At 36.0% G+C, this 6,644-nt stretch overlaps 1 long non-coding RNA gene across 1 annotated transcript; it reads left to right on the forward strand.

Moving 5' to 3' along the window:
* The first annotated feature begins 769 nt into the window (after positions 1–769).
* On the forward strand, positions 770–4,928 carry LOC136854807 (uncharacterized). Its single transcript, XR_010857813.1, has 3 exons — positions 770–911; positions 1,989–2,072; positions 4,452–4,928. It is a non-coding gene; the product is annotated as an uncharacterized lncRNA (long non-coding RNA).
* Positions 4,929–6,644: the final 1,716 nt, after the last annotated feature.

Below are 6,644 nucleotides of genomic sequence, written 5' to 3' on the forward strand. Positions count from 1 at the left end.
ATCGCTGATATTGTGGTACTGTTTTCAATTTCCTTCTTTTTTTCTTTATAGGTCAAAAACCCGAAGCTTTAAAAATGTATTGAAGTACTATCAAGTTTCTATGGCTCGATAATCGTAGGCCTATTAGCGTCTACCATGAGTTTTTTTATCCAATGATCTCTTAAATTATCTCTTACGCTCGCATATGGCTTTGGAAGTACTTTTAGTACGAACAAAGAGCCAATTTAATGACAAAACGTTTGATCAAGGTAAGGAGGTGGTTCAGGATGGCAAGGAAAAAAAAACGATGACGTGTACGGAGCATAAAATGCAACCTTACGAAATGTCAAATCTGTTTTACTCTTTTTCATATTTTCGTGTATAGGTAAAACTTGGTCACCCATGTATTTCGCTCAAGAAATCCAAATGATGACCCTAAGGAGTAGGGGATCACGTACCAGAACAGTAGCTAACATTATCGTATATAATAATAATTTTTTTTTCAGATAGGCTAACTACTAATGCGTAAATTGGGGTAGTTCGCTAAAAAGGAAGAGTGCCCGGCAACTCTCAATAATAATAATAATAATAATAATAATGATAATAATATAATAATAATAATTTCTGTCGATGTCCTGATCATCGCCTTAAACTTCTTCGGTGGCGAAAGGGCGATAAAGCGACGCGACGTCCCACAAACAGGCAGTTGCAGCGGTCGTTGGCTGTTGTCCTCAAGAACAGCTTGTTTCAGCGTTGTAGAGTCCCCGGCTTGGGAAGACAGGTTTCGTTGATAGTAACTCGACTTCCTCGTTCAGTTGCGTTTGGGATCTCGGTTGTGCTCTTGTGGGCGTTCGCTGGTTTCATTTTGTGTCGCTTTGTTTGGTTTTATGTGCAGTCCTCCACAGGGATGATTCCCTCTCTAGCCGGCCTAGGTACGTTTTCAAAATAAGGTTTTTCTTATATTTTATAATTGTGTTTTAGTGTTTTCTCGTCAGTATCGTAGCTCCTGCAGAATAGGAGAGCCTTTAGGTAATTTTTTCTTAAATTTGCAATCTTGTTTGCTCTTCACTTCAGGCGGTATTTTGTTGTATAGTCTTGGTGCTCAGTGTACAAATGCAAGTCTCTAGCCTGACTTAAAATTTGTTCTAGGTTTAAATAGCCTATTTGCTTGCCTGTTTAAAATATTCATCTGAGGTCTAAAAAAGCTTGATCAGTTTCTCAGATACGTCGTGTTGTGAATAGACTGCAAAATTTTAGGCGTGCTTCAAGGTTTTGTTGGGTTGGTGAGTGGATACTGTTGCCGTTTGCTTTTTATATTTCTCAAATATTTAGATTGTGGGACTTGAGCTATGACATACAGTTGCCGTAAGAAAGTTTCCATTTGCGGGTTTTGTATCTTCAAATACTGGTGTTTTCGATTTTTTGTAAATTCAAACAGTAACTGTTCAAAATGTTTAGTATGTCAGGTGTTGTTTTAGATTGCCCTTCAACATGGTATTTGATTGTTTCGAAGCCCATTTACTACTAAGCTGAATTAGATTAGTATGTCAGGTGTTGTTTTAGATTGCCCTTCAACATGGTATTTGACTGTTTCGAAGCCCATTTATTACTAAGCTGAATTAGATTGAGTGGTAATTCTATGCACTTTGGTTTTATACTAGCAATCTTACTCAGTGCTACGGATGTTTTCATTTTAACTTTATGCTGCAATAGAGGAAGTGTTACAGTGCAATAGGGTTTAAAGTTTCTTGAGGATTAGAGAGGCTTAACTTTACTATCATAGCCTTCCTAATAGGGGGTATATTAAGTTCATTTAAACTTCAATTATTGTAGGCTTAAGTGGCAATAAAACAGTAATAGCGCTTATCGGTATTTATAAAACCTTGCTTGCTGCTCTATGTCTTAGTATTTTGAAAACCTATGGCCCAGCTGATTGTAATCAATAGTCAGCCTTTCGTTCTTTCCTCTTGCTAGAATATTTTGGCCTTTAAAATATATTCCCTTTTCAGGTCAGGGTGCGTCGTTAAATAAGAGTGCCACAGTGAGTTATTTGTCTTGGAGTAAGATACCTTATGGCCACACAGGATTTATGGGTTAAGTATTTTTTTTTTTTTTTATAGTTGTGACGTGAGCAATCCCCAATATGTTTTAGAGTATTTTTTTTTTTTTTCAGAATAAAAACAAAGTTTTCATTTTTAAGTTTAGGCTTTGTTTTAATGCATTTGGTGTTTTTTCGGATTCTAAACCTTAGTTTTGAGAATTTTTAACTTTTATTTTTGTCTTTAAAATTGAAAAGGTTAAAATTTAACTTTTCCAGCTTTGAACATTTAAAGTAATTTTAGGATTTTTCAGCCTCAGAACTTTGTTTTAAAGTATGTAATTTTTGTTTTTGATTAGTTTAGTTGTAATTTTAGATTTTATTAGTTTAGTTATACTTTAGCATCAACTATATTTTAGCATCTAAAGTTAGTGTAATGTGTGTGTGGAAGGGTAATTTATGAAAGTTTGTAGAGTAAATATAGTATCTTTTTAGGTAGTGGATTTAAACTTTTTTAAATTTAAACTTTTTGCCTTACGTGGTTTGATCTTGTAATTTCAGCTTTGTTTTTGGAATTGTAAAGTTTAAGTAGCTATTATGGAATTTTGAAGTTTTTTTTAGAGTAACAATTCTTAAATATCTTGAGTAATTATTTCATCTTCAAAAGACGTTTTGCTTGTGGAAGTTAATTTTTGAAAGTTACTAGAGTAAATCTAGTATTTTTTTAGGTTAGTGGATTTAAACAAAAATATATTTAAATCTTTTGCCTTATGTGGTTTGATCTTGTAATTTCAGCTAGCATTGTTTAGGGTATTGTAAAGTTTAAGTCGCTATCATGGAATTTTAAAATTTTTGAACAGTAAAATTTTTTAAGTCTCTTTAGTATTTATGTAAATCTTCAAAAGATAGTTTTGCTTGTAAATTGTTTTGCTTGTAAATTGTTTTGCTTGTAAATTGTTTTGCTTGTAAATTGTTTTGCTTGTAAATTGTTTTGCTTGTAAATTGTTTTGCTTGTAAATTGTTTTGCTTGTAAATTGTTTTGCTTGTAAATTGTTTTGCTTTGCCCACTTCCCAAGTCCACCTTTGCCGGGGTGGCGGTGCCACCTGCCAGGCAAAGGTGGACTTCGAGTTGTGCATGGTGACTTGGTCAGTCACCATGCACAACAGGAAGTTCAAAAACAAGCATGGTGACTTTGCAAAGTCACCATGCTCAACAGGTGTTTCAAACTAACTTAACTTCTTAGGTTAGAACTGCAAGGTTGATAAGTTATCGTGAAGGTAGGACTTAATGGCAAGTTAGATATGGAACTTGAAATATAGAATAGGATAGAATAGGGTAAAGAACGTGCTTATATAGATGCAGGGGTTAGGATAAATGTAATATACATTCAAATCTATCTCTTAAGGATGCTAGGAATAGACTGGGGTGAAAACCGCTGTAGTCAGCCGTAGGGAGACATTTGACAGTGCAAGTTATTAATAGCAGAGGGTTTTAAAGTACTTCGAGCCCTTTCATGTTTGGTCATGAGATGTAAGTTTGAATATATTAGTGCAGCTGAGAATTGGGTAGGGTAACTGTCTTTTGACATAATTTTATAACTTAGAATTTCATTCTCACTAGTAAATAGGAACTAGACAATTAAAGGTGGATCTTAACGATTTTCTAAGAGGCTAAGGTCTTGGGATTTTAAAGTTTTTTGACACTGATGTCGTGGACTTGTCAGGTATTCTAATAGGCTGGTTAATAGTGGAAATTGTAATTCAAAATATGGGCAGTCTTGTTAACGTCGTTCCGTCAACGCGCTCGACACCCCCATCCTCTCCCCTTACTCTTCAAGCAAAGCTTTCATGTTAGGAAATACAGTTCAGATTTCATTGCATATTTTCATTGCATATTTTCATTGACCCCTACCTTCATCCACCTTTCCTCCAGTGACGAAGCTTGCTTCGGGAACCCCTTTGTTATTCTGAATTCCCCAAAGTTTTTTTGCCCCTTGGGGTTGTGAAGTTTAAATTCCCTTGGACACTAAAGGACGAAAGTTGCCAGATAGTAGTGTTTGCATTGCACGGCACCTTTCAGTTATCTAGCACTAAAGTTAGATGCGGTTGTTTCAGTGTAAGATTGGTGCCCTATTAAATCTTAAAGGATGGCACTCTGTCCTGGTATCTTTTTGGAAGTTTGATGGAACAATAGTAGTAGTATATGGGATTGTTAATGTGAAAGTTGATGGCAGTTTGAAGTAACAATAATACTAATACATGGGGTGGTTAATGGGAAGGTTTATTCATAACGATAGTATTAATTAAAATAAGCTTAGAATAGCTGCTGGGATTAACTGAACAGGCTATTTTCACTAGGGGTAAGAGTGTAGGTTATGTCATGGAAACTTTTAGTATATTCTAAAGCCAAACAAACTACTTTTCTTATGCGCAGGCTCTTGGTGTAGCTGCAGCAGACCGTAACATCGACACTAATACCAATGGAAAGCAACGCTTTTCGTTAAGACGGAATATCTGAGGATTTGAAGCGCTCTGAAATCGGTTACCCAGACAAACTAGAACTCAACTTGCAGACGCTGTGCATATCCTGTGAGGGGTTAGAAGTGCTCTAAATTCGGTTACCCAGACAACTAGAACTTGTAGATGCTGTGCTTTACCTACTATAAGTTTTTTAATCTGACTACTTTGGGTCTGTAATAGTATTTACGTGCATGAAGACCGGCATAATATACATGTCTGTAAACCTTTGTAAATTTCTTTAACCCCAAAATGTCATGTGATGGGTTTGACTTTGTAATACTCCTTGAAAGACGAGGAATGTCCTATGAAATCAAAGGAATGGTAGTTACTGATTTGTTGGTTAACAGAAGTAAGATGGGGAAATTGATATGAGAAATGAAGTAACTGAAGAAATTCTAGTTTATTAACCTCGACTTTTGGTGTTTACTTGCAATAGTCTATGCAGATTTAAACTTACTATCCAGTTAAGTGATATTGTATTTTGACCCCTCTGATGACAGGAGTAAAAAATGTTTCATTAAGATCATTCCTTATGATCTGCAGATCTTATTCGGCTGAGAAAAGTCTTGTAAAGGTGACTTGAGCGGTGACTTGAGCGCTAATAGTTGGAAGTGAAAATTCACTTTGACATGAGATACCGCAAAGAAAGTATTTTAAGAATCTTACGGGGTTGAATAGCGATAATGCAATTCGTCCCGAGAGTGGCTATTACTTATGCCTATAAATTGTTGAAGTTACTGTGACTGTCGATGGTTACTGCAACACAGGCTTTAGGGTTGGATTTCTGTGCATCGGGTAAGTGAGGCGATAGAAATGCAGGATTTTTGCATAATGCAGTAAGTAGTTGGTGGCCTTGTCTGTGGCTCTGAAGTTTTCGAATGTTAAAATTGCTCAAAGGATTTCGTGAGGTGGGGAGTTGTGCTTCTGGTTCTTAGTTTTGCCAATCTCTTGGTAATGCTTAGTTTTAGAATTGAGAGTAAATTGGGGTTCGCTTTAGAATAGAGCGCCAGGACAAAAACTTGAGAAAATCTTCTTCATTTTATCCTGGCTACGATCCGCAAACTTCGGATAGCTAATTCTGGCTTTACATCTGGTGGTTTTTGTTGTCTGTGCACAGCCACGAAACGTAACTACAATATTCTGTTTATACAAACAGAAAAGCCAGAAAATCCAGAAAATATAAAGCACCCTTTTCATAGATTTGTTTCAGATATTTCCTTCCATGGCAGAGTAATGAATAATGTTTAACTACTGTCAATTATTAACCAGCTAACTACTGAGTTATCCGCCAACCGATTACAGAATTATCACCACGTAAAAACGTCCTAAAATAGTCTGCCTTTATCTTTACTCTGATTCGCCCAAATGATTGGTGCCAATTTGCAGGATTTTGATATGTTGTCGCCCAAACGATATAATGAGTAGTCCCCCAAATGATATGTTGACTAATGCCCAAATTCGCCCAAATGAAAGCGCCCATAGAAAGCTATCAGTCAGCAGGAACTCATCAAATTTGGGTCACGGTTATGACGAAGAAAGGGTATATATAAATAAGATGCCCTCTCTAAGGTGGTCATGATAAATATCGCTTACTGTTTGTATTCTGTTCATTAGGTAGTGACAATTTCCATACCCAAAATGAATCGTGAAATTTTGATATACACAAGGTTGTCGTTTAATATTCCTAGCTTACCGAAATGCAAAAGACCCTATATAAAAGCAAATAAAGTGCTTGGGCCAAAATGTGTGATGCTCAAGAGCAAGTGATTATTACCTTGTTGATCGAAGCTGAAAACAGCTTCATCCATCAGTCTGACGTTCTGCATCTTAACGAGAACCATTTCCTATTTGCATGAGATGTGGATCCTATTTTTATCCTCTCCTGGATTCCATGGTATTCCTAAACGCACAGGAAGGATTGGAGTAAACTTTTCTGCTAGAAAGATTTAAAATTTTTCATTGTAAACAGGGAAGCTTACCAGCAAAAGTTTGTATAAAGCAAGTGCCTTTTTCCCTATAGTCAGTCTTGGGTAACTCGCTCTTTAATTTATTCTCGTTCCCGTAATAATCTCCTCCTCCTCTGAAAAATATTTAAAAGAAAAGGCCT

This window comes from Macrobrachium rosenbergii, chromosome 30 (genome assembly GCF_040412425.1).
Source record: "Macrobrachium rosenbergii isolate ZJJX-2024 chromosome 30, ASM4041242v1, whole genome shotgun sequence".
Classification (NCBI taxonomy): Eukaryota; Metazoa; Arthropoda; class Malacostraca; order Decapoda; family Palaemonidae; genus Macrobrachium; species Macrobrachium rosenbergii.